The following is an 11,627-nucleotide window of genomic DNA, read 5'->3' as shown; positions in this document are numbered from 1 at the left end:
TGAAGCAGAGTGTATTAATACAAAAAATTAATTTTCATCTTATTGTTAGAGAAAAACAGCTGATACAAAATAGTTATATTAAACTACTTTAAATTAAATTTTAAATGTATTATTTAAAAAAAAAGCATATATATTTGTTTTGCAATTTTTTTTTATATTTGTTCAGTTTAACTGAATTATATTTTTAATTAAAGTTTTATTACTTTTTAAGAGCAGTTTTTTTTTCATTGAATTTACAGTTGAAGTGATTACTGTAAAATATAAATATTTATTGCAATTTGAGGTATCAATAAAATATTACTGTTTTAAAAATAAAGGCTGAAGTGGTAACAAAAAATGTATATATTCAGTTAAAAAAAATTCTATTTGGTTGTTCAAAATAAATATTTTATTTATAATGATTTTATATATGATGATACAAAAAAAAAGAAAAAAGTTCTTTTTTTGTTTTTATTTTATATTATAATAATTTTTATATATTTTAAACATATAAAATCATGATAATTTATAAATGAATATTTAAAACTTCTCATTGTTTAGCTGTTTTTCTTATTGTGAGTATTTTTGTAGGGCATTAATTATTTGTAAGACGTTATAATATTTTTTTTAATTTTTAAGTTTTTTTATAACAGCAGAGAGAACAAATAATTATATTTCAGTCATGTATGATTGATTGGTTACTTTGTTATTCTATTTAATTTTTGTAGATATTAGTATTAAAATCTAAGAAAAAAAGAGTTATCTCTGATGAAGTAATATTATCAACAAGAATAAGAAGAAAATAAGGTAGCACAACATTTAAAAAAATATTTATAAACTTTTTTTTCATCTTTGTTTACCCCACCATCGTAGATCCGACCCATAATTACAGCTCTGGGAGGTGCCATCAGCTCAAATTACCTTGGTAGAACACAAGGTCCTACCCAGGTAGCTGGGAACCGATCTTTTGATTATTCACCACACCTATAATGATTTTTTAACCCCCTGAAAATGGATCATTTTAACCCTTTGTACCATTATACTGTTGGGGTATCACAAACAGTCCTCCATTCTTCTACTCCTTGCTGATCCCCTCATCGCATTCAAAACTACTTATTGCTAGAGTACAGTATCTTAGTTTGTTGTCAAGTCAGAAGATGCCTTGTTAATAACAGCCTACAGTAAGTTATACAATTTAAAAATATTTAATATGTTTTAAATGTTTGTAATAATATTTTTATTCTTTTTATTATTTCTGATGAGTCTAAGGAACCCCATTTACAAGCAGAGTGTCGGACTTTCTAACAGGTTCCGCTAGATGTTATTAAGAGAGCGTATTTGTGCCTGTGCCCTACCGACCAAACTTCATATAACCAATCCTCCCCTCCCAGGATGGGGATCATTGTGCTAGTTCTGTGATATGATTCTAGTATCATTGGTAACAAGAAAAGCATAAAAATTCATATAACCTTTTACATACAATAATATATCTTTTAATAAACATTTTTCTTATGGTTTTGGAAGTTTTATTTATCCTGTTCATTATCTATTTATCAATTTTATAAGCGTTTATTAATCATTTTTAAGGTACTGTATTTATTTTATTGATTTGGGAATGACTGATTTGTTATGTAGATTTTTGTCTGTGACATGAATCTAGTTTACTTAGGCAGTCAAAAGTTATGGTGTCATTGGCATTAGGCAGCATGGTGTCATTGGAGGCTGCGATGGTGGTGGCAAGTATTCTCCCTTTGAAACTGTTAGCGGACCATCGTAAGAGGCTATATGACAGTGAAAAAGAGAAGGGGTCTTGGGAAACACTGATGATTGATTCGCAGTCCAGATGGGACAATTTGAAAAAGCTTAGTTGGACATATCATCTAATCCCAAGGGTGGAACCATGGTATGGGAGAAAATTTGGGGATCAAAGTTACTGGCTTTCCCAGTTTCTGACTGCCCACGAGGCCTTTAAGATTTACCTGTACAAAAGATGCCATGCAGACAATGAGGAGTGTCCATATTGTGGAGAGGAGGACACCCCATAACATATCGTGTTCCAATACATTTGATGGATTAATGAACGACGGGTATGTGAACCAATAGTAGGGACACTGCAGGTAGAAAATATAATTACCAAGATGTTAGAGAATGAATGGTGGTATTGCACGATAGAAAGATTGGGGAATGTGAAGATGAATGAACAATCTAAAAGAACTGCAGTCAGGTGAAGAGCTAGACAAGAGAACAAAGGGGTGAAAGACCCCAAATGTATCTATTTTAGCCCTCTGTGGAGCCATCATTCATCTGCACATGCATGGATGGGTGATGGTGAAAATGCACGGGGACTCTGGATCTTCTAAGCTTAAAGGCACCTCCCAGGGTCGAGTAGTACTTAAGTGCTTATCTTACCTTAGGAGGGGAGGAATGCTGAGATAGTTTTAGTCAGTAGAGTGTGGGTACACATAGGCACTTAACAACATCCAGCCAAACCGGTACGAGTCCGACACTTCCCCACTTGTGGGGGTATGTTAATCTTATTTCTCAGACTCATCAAAACAAACAAAAAAAATTATACTGACGTTTTTATTTCATTTACTTGGAGTACAGATATCCAAAATCACCTTATATTATAATTGCAAGAAATAGGAATATGGGAATGTATCTGGTTAGTTTAGAGAAAACTAACCAGATACTGAAATAGAACGAAATTGCTAAAGAAAGACTCCAATTACAATAAGGCCAAGAAATTGAAGATATATTTAAGACATACATATTTAAGGTGTGAAATACAAAAGGATGTGAAGATCAACTGAAAAATTAGTAGCAGAATGCAGCAAGAATGAAGAGTTTATGCAAGTGTTAGCAAAGTATAAACAAACAATATTAACTTCATTAAGTCCCTATTCTAACATATATGGTTTGGGCTTTGGATTACTACAAGAAGTGAACATAGTAAAACACAAGTGACTTGAAAAGGATTTTTTTTCAAGAAAGATGACAGAAGACAAAATAAGAAACACTGCAGCAATAGCAGAACTAGAATGTAGACCATCACATGAGAAAGCTGCATGGGGTAGGCTAAGGTGGTAGGAGAACTTAGTGAATGAAAGCAGAAGAATAACAAAGTAAATTTTTAACATAATTCCTAGAGGTAGACGGAGTAGAAATGTTTAAACTGTGCAAAAGAAAACTCACCTGTGATGGAGAAACTCACCCTAACAACAAATTGATAATTATAATGGATCAGTTATTATACTAAAGTAATATTTGTTTTTATGTTGGCAAACAGTGCAATATAGTAAAATTTGTGGCTTAGAATTACATTTTCTATCACAAAAACATAAGAAATCATTATATTTAATCAAACTTCAAAAAATACACACTAAACAAACATTAGTTCATGAAAGAGTAATAATAGGTAAAAAATTATTTTTATTTACTAACCAACAATTACGTTAATATGTTACATAATTGAAGAAAACACTGTGTAATTTATTTATCTCACTTTGACAGAGATTTTTCTCAGCTGCTACTTAAAGTAGCTGAGAAAAGTCTCAGCTATTTTAAGTAGCTGCAGTATAATTTAATTTATACAATTTCACTTTAAACATTTACGACTGGTTCTACAACATTCCTAAACTACTTTATAAGTTTTCACTGAAAATTACTATTCTCTTTCTAAGCAAGTGAAATTTTTTCATTCTGTAAATAAAAATAGTATAGTTATAAATATTGGATAAAATTATTTTAGGAATTTCTCAGTAAACGATCTAATGCAATGATATAAATACTGTGTACTAAATCAAAATGTTATGTAAATACAGCATTCAATGATTCAATGTTCATAACATTTAATTTACCTGTTTATTATATTCTTTTCATTCTTTGTTTTTAAACACTATGTGCTATTTAACAATATTTCATCATGTTTTTTTTTTCTATTCCTTGCAGACAAATGCTGGAAAAATTTCCTAGAATGTACATACGGCCAGTTTAACTTCTCTTGATGTATCAATCAACAAAACAATTCCATGAACAGATTCATAACCAAATATATTGTTTATTTATGAAAATCAGGAAAAAATACTAATCTAATAATTATAAAAGAAGCCGAATAACCATCACACACACACAATAAGAAAATGTATGTGACTCTTCATTGGCTGTCACATCCTCTAGTACGCTGTTATTAGGAAAGGATATGTTTGAAAAATCTTTATTAAATCATTTAATCTACACACAAAATGTAAAATATTAAATAACTAAAAAGCTTTATATGTATTATTTATTTTTTTTAAATGAAACTTTTACTGCAGTTACAAGCTCAGACTTGCAGAGCTACTTTACCACTTCATTCATTTACCAAAAATACAATAGCTAATCTAAGATTGTTACTAGTATTTATAAATAAATACTTAAGAGCAAAAATTAGTATAACTTTATTTTAATTTTTCAACTTCATAGATCACATCGACATCAGAGATGAAACTTGAATACATACTAACAGAGAGACAAAACAGCATTCAATGAGATTGGAAAATTTAATAACCTCAAGAATAGAGGATTTTAAAGAATAATCTGTGAGAAAACTTATTTCTTAAATTCAAATGAGATTCTGAATTTTAAAATCATGATGGAATTACAGTTGATGTAAATCTGTTGGTAAACTCTAAACTTACACAGACTATTAAAAACATTGTAGAAATCTATCCGACAGGATTATGCTTTAGTTTACTAGTACTAGCTTTAATATGACATATTAAAATAAAACATTCAAGGACGACAGCAACTTTGCTGGAAAATCTTTGGTTACTATCATACAGTGCTAATCTCGCACAACTGATATTACCTCTTCCTACATCTTAAACAACAGTAGACATTATAAATAATTGAAAAATATAAAGTGTTTAAAAGTGTGCTAGCAAGTAGTTTGATCTAGGATAAACAGAAAGTCAGAAAAATGAAAAAAAGAGAAGCACCTTATAAATGTCAATGTGAGGACTTAGAATATATTATGTGTTTGAGACATCAAAACGCCAACTGGCCGTCTCACAGCCAAACGGTGATTGAGGATCATCATCGTGGTTTTCTCCAAGTTAAAGGACATCTTATGTTGATGACCCTTTAGCTCGTATATCCTGCATGCTTGCACAGTTGGAATTCAACCTCCTTCCATGAGCCTCCCTCATCCAGCAGGAGACCGTCGTAAGCATAAGCCAAGATGTGACGCGCGCTGATCATCCTAAGCCGCAGAAGTGAATCAAACTCCACCTCTCACAATAACTGACCAACACACTGCCCTGAGCCTTTTACAGTACCTTCCCCAACTCATGGTTGCCCATGATTTCGTTCCACCAAACAAAAATCTGACAGCCATCAACACACCTGCTTAGGTGGCAAATCATCAAGTACATTAAATACCTGCAAAGTATGTTGTGCCAAAAAGCGCTCAATTAATTCGCCGTCATCATCAGTTAAGCCATTATGCCACAATAGTGACTTTATATTCACATCCACAGAAACAAAGAATCGACTGGCACCTGAGAATCGTAGGATTTTATACCATACTAAAAGATAACGATCAGCAGGAACTCTATATTTAAAATATGACTGTTAACCTGCAGGTGAAAGTTCCAATCATCCGTAGTGGAACAACAATGTTATGATCGTTTGTGAAATTTCGAACAAAGTTCCTTTCTACACAGTGCAGTTGACATGCAAACAGAAACAAAATAAAATCTTTACCAACGAGAAAAACCTAGCAGTCACTGGACACAAAATAGTAAATATCCTGCAACAAGACAACATCCAAACCCCTACGCATGGTGATCTCGCAGAGTTCAATCTGTGCAATGTAAGCACACGACACAAATAATAACCGAATTTAAACTATCTAAAGATATTTAATTGTAATATGTAATGTAAACCTCTTTATAACATGCCCAATACTTACTATTCACAGATTTGCTTATGGTCCCATCTGAAGACGTCTGCAGTTAACACAAGTCGGGCCCTCTGACTTCTTAGGACACTCCTCTCGTTTATGACTCTCATCATCAAAGTGGAAGCACAGTACCATCAGATGATTACACAGTTCAGATGTGTGTCCAAACTGGCAGCATTTGTAACAATGTAGAACATCTACAAACTGTTCGGCATTACACAAAGAGAAGTCATTAAATTACCTGCCCTCAGATTGAATGCCTTAATATAGTTCAGAACCCACCTGTAAGACAATAACCTGGCTGATGGTTATCTCCTGCTGGTGGTGGGAGGCAAGTGTGCGGAGTTTGATTTCCAAGCCACTGAAGCATGCAGGATACTCGAGGTAAAGGCTCATGCGGCGAGTCAGCAGAAGTCCTCACAGAAAAAATTTTAAGGGGCATCATTTTTATAATTTTTCTGACTTCCTGTTTGGCGAAAAAGTGATCCCTTATAATTTTCTCTTTGGGGACTAAAAATGTATATAGGTGATCAGATGCCATAGTTTCCCACACCTCCTGGACAGCATGTTAATAAAATTAATTAACAGTCTTAATATGTTTATCACGGTATATTAATTCTAATTAATTTGAACTTTGGTATAGTACTCCAAGTTTTTTATTAAGTGAACATGTTTTCGTTAAATGAAAAACACAATTATTTGTATAATTACTTTTTGTGGCGATTTATATGATCACAGAATTCTAAAGTAATAAGGTGTCTTAAAAGATTTTAAATAATTATTAAAATATGTATTTATGTTAATAATTTATAAATATTTAAGTATTATATAATAAATACTACTTATAATAATACCATAAAATTTGACTTTGAAGGCTACAACTATAATATGAGCAGTGAGCAGTAAGTGACATGTCAATTTAATGTTTATATTATGTGGTTGTAAATTTTATAAATACCATGGCTATGATTTTAGTACTGAAATGATAATAGCATTAGTATGACGATGCCACTAAATTTTATATGACTTCATAATTTTATTCAAAAACAATATATCGAATATATCGACTACAACAATTGTTAGCTACAAAGTAGAGAAACTTGCCAATCGACCCACTACTTATATCATAGCCAGTTTGTTTGTTGTACAGAGAATTGAAATGACCAAATATGTTAAAATACATTTAGATACAGATGTTAAAATAAACTGCATTGTTATTTTTTTATTTGCATGAAAAAACAATTTCATCTGTAAAATATACATTATTAAAAATACATAATCTTTTTTAAACATTCAGAACCTTACTTATCAATAACTTTAACTAAAATGTTAATGACCATTCCCTATTTGATCTTGTTTACAAACAATGTGATCTGAACTACAAAGAATTTAACTTATAGTACAAACTACTTTGTAGAATTATACACCTAACTGCAAGTTTGAAATTCGGTTATTTTCTTTTCTTTTTTTTTTGACTCATGAATTAATCACAGAAGCCTAGAAGAAAGCTTGTATGTGAGAATATGAAAAATGCCAAGCCTGACTGGGATTTGAATCCGGGACCTTCAGATGAAAGGCCGAAACACTACCACAATGCCAAGGTTATTGGCAAAAGTTACATTATCATATTTAATTTTTACACTTTCACCTAAAAAATATTATGAAAAAGAATTAAAAAAAAAAATAAAATTAATAAAGTATTGCTTCATATTTAAGTAAAAAAAAATTGGAAAAGTATTTTTGGAATTGAAAACAATTTCATTTGCTTATTTTATTCATTAGCTATAACAAATTACTCGTAAAAATTAATGTTTTAATAAAAATTAAAAAACTGATTGTCACTTATAAACAACAATCCTCCAATTTATTATGTATGAGCATATCTGAATATAAAGTAACTAACATCTTGATTTTGGAATCCAAATGATGTTGGAGGTATATTTTTCAGATTAATTTGACTTAATGCATTCTGCAGATCAATAAAAGAAATTATAAAAAGAAACACAAACCATGTTCATGCTAAAACTATAACTAACAGACCACAGAAGTCTAATTTAAAAAGGTTTATTGTACATTAAAATACTACGGTTTGACCCTTATATTTTATTAAAAATGTTAATAACAGCAGTGTGTAGTACTAAAAAAATATTGTTCATTTAATACTAATACGTAGATTAAACAGTAGATAATTTTTCTATTGCGTTTTACACTATCGAATATGATGTGCAATTAATAAGAACATGGCAGCATTTGTAAAGTTGTAAACTTGTCATGTTCAATATATCAGACTGGCAGTATAACATTTAATACAATAATATGGTAGAAGCTGTACATTTAGATTTATTGAAAGAAAAATGACTAATTATGGTTTTGTTGAGCTAAATCAGGGATGGAGCCGCTAAGATATAATCCTGACCGAGGTTCTCTGGAAAAAAAGACCTCAAAATAATTGCAATTCTGACTCAAGATTAAAAATCTGTCAAAATTGCAATTATTTTTTATACACAAAGGGGATGTATTAATTTTGTAGAATGTAATTACCGATTATAAATAAGATTTAAGTAAATGTAAATGTTATAGCAAATGAAGTAGAATTAAATACAGCTTGCCTTATTAAACAAAAATATTATAATATTAATCTACAGAAGGATTGCAAGCTAGAGAAGTGTTTTTTTCTTATTTAGATACTCTTGGATAGTACTGTATAACAGTTTTTCATATTAATATTTCATCAATAAAAAAAATCTGTTACAAAATTTTCTCCTATACATTTGTTAATGTACTCTTACAACGTTATCTGTTTTTAGTAACTTCTTCTCTTGGTTAAATTAAATACTGCTTTTGAGCATGAATGTACTAATTAAATCTACCAGAGATAATTAGTACATACATGCTTAAGATCAGCTCTTAAACAATTAATCCGATTAACATTGCAATTATGACATTCAGAAATTGACAAAAACAAAACATACATGATATTACAAAAATTATTTTATAATAATTCATTTTTGGTGAGTTATAATTTTTAACAGTGAATTTGAAGCAGAGTGTATTAATACAAAAAATTAATTTTCATCTTATTGTTAGAGAAAAACAGCTGATACAAAATAGTTATATTAAACTACTTTAAATTAAATTTTAAATGTATTATTTAAAAAAAAAGCATATATATTTGTTTTGCAATTTTTTTTTATATTTGTTCAGTTTAACTGAATTATATTTTTAATTAAAGTTTTATTACTTTTTAAGAGCAGTTTTTTTTTCATTGAATTTACAGTTGAAGTGATTACTGTAAAATATAAATATTTATTGCAATTTGAGGTATCAATAAAATATTACTGTTTTAAAAATAAAGGCTGAAGTGGTAACAAAAAATGTATATATTCAGTTAAAAAAAATTCTATTTGGTTGTTCAAAATAAATATTTTATTTATAATGATTTTATATATGATGATACAAAAAAAAAGAAAAAAGTTCTTTTTTTGTTTTTATTTTATATTATAATAATTTTTATATATTTTAAACATATAAAATCATGATAATTTATAAATGAATATTTAAAACTTCTCATTGTTTAGCTGTTTTTCTTATTGTGAGTATTTTTGTAGGGCATTAATTATTTGTCAGACGTTATAATATTTTTTTTAATTTTTAAGTTTTTTTATAACAGCAGAGAGAACAAATAATTATATTTCAGTCATGTATGATTGATTGGTTACTTTGTTATTCTATTTAATTTTTGTAGATATTAGTATTAAAATCTAAGAAAAAAAGAGTTATCTCTGATGAAGTAATATTATCAACAAGAATAAGAAGAAAATAAGGTAGCACAACATTTAAAAAAATATTTATAAACTTTTTTTTCATCTTTGTTTACCCCACCATCGTAGATCCGACCCATAATTACAGCTCTGGGAGGTGCCATCAGCTCAAATTACCTTGGTAGAACACAAGGTCCTACCCAGGTAGCTGGGAACCGATCTTTTGATTATTCACCACACCTATAATGATTTTTTAACCCCCTGAAAATGGATCATTTTAACCCTTTGTACCATTATACTGTTGGGGTATCGCAAACAGTCCTCCATTCTTCTACTCCTTGCTGATCCCCTCATCGCATTCAAAACTACTTATTGCTAGAGTACAGTATCTTAGTTTGTTGTCAAGTCAGAAGATGCCTTGTTAATAACAGCCTACAGTAAGTTATACAATTTAAAAATATTTAATATGTTTTAAATGTTTGTAATAATATTTTTAATCTTTTTATTATTTCTGATGAGTCTAAGGAACCCCATTTACAAGCAGAGTGTCGGACTTTCTAACAGGTTCCGCTAGATGTTATTAAGAGAGCGTATTTGTGCCTGTGCCCTACCGACCAAACTTCATATAACCAATCCTCCCCTCCCAGGATGGGGATCATTGTGCTAGTTCTGTGATATGATTCTAGTATCATTGGTAACAAGAAAAGCATAAAAATTCATATAACCTTTTACATACAATAATATATCTTTTAATAAACATTTTTCTTATGGTTTTGGAAGTTTTATTTATCCTGTTCATTATCTATTTATCAATTTTATAAGCGTTTATAATCATTTTTAAGGTACTGTATTTATTTTATTGATTTGGGAATGACTGATTTGTTATGTAGATTTTTGTCTGTGACATGAATCTAGTTTACTTAGGCAGTCAAAAGTTATGGTGTCATTGGCATTAGGCAGCATGGTGTCATTGGAGGCTGCGATGGTGGTGGCAAGTATTCTCCCTTTGAAACTGTTAGCGGACCATCGTAAGAGGCTATATGACAGTGAAAAAGAGAAGGGGTCTTGGGAAACACTGATGATTGATTCGCAGTCCAGATGGGACAATTTGTAAAAGCTTAGTTGGACATACTATCTAATCCCAAGGGTGGAACCATGGTATGGGAGAAAATTTGGGGATCAAAGTTACTGGCTTTCCCAGTTTCTGACTGCCCACGAGGCCTTTAAGATTTACCTGTACAAAAGATGCCATGCAGACAATGATGAGTGTCCATATTGTGGAGAGGAGGACACCCCAGAACATATCGTGTTCCAATACATTTGATGGATTAATGAACGACGGGTATGTGAACCAATAGTAGGGACACTGCAGGTAGAAAATATAATTACCAAGATGTTAGAGAATGAATGGTGGTATTGCACGATCGCTGATTACATAGCCAAAATCATGAAACAGAAAGATTGGGGAATGTGAAGATGAATGAACCATCTAAAAGAACTGCAGTCAGGTGAAGAGCTAGACCAGAGAACAAAGGGGTGAAAGACCCCAAATGTATCTATTTTAGCCCTCTGTGGAGCCATCATTCATCTGCACATGCATGGATGGGTGATGGTGAAAATGCACGGGGACTCTGGATCTTCTAAGCTTAAAGGCACCTCCCAGGGTCGAGTAGTACTTAAGTGCTGATCTTACCTTAGGAGGGGAGGAATGCTGAGATAGATTTAGTCAGTAGAGTGTGGGTACACATAGGCACTTAACAACATCCAGCCACACCGGTACGAGTCCGACACTTTCCCACTTGTGGGGGGTATGTTAATCATATTTCTCAGACTCATGAAGAACAAAAAAAAAAATTATAGTGAAGTTTTTATTTCATTTACTTAATCAACAATAACAATTTTGTGATATATAAGTGTCTTATAAATATCACTGTTTTGTGATA

The sequence above is a fragment of the Lycorma delicatula genome, chromosome 4 (genome assembly GCF_047948215.1).
Source record: "Lycorma delicatula isolate Av1 chromosome 4, ASM4794821v1, whole genome shotgun sequence".
Lineage (NCBI taxonomy): Eukaryota > Metazoa > Arthropoda > Insecta > Hemiptera > Fulgoridae > Lycorma > Lycorma delicatula.
Note: the sequence above shows the minus strand (reverse complement) of the source record.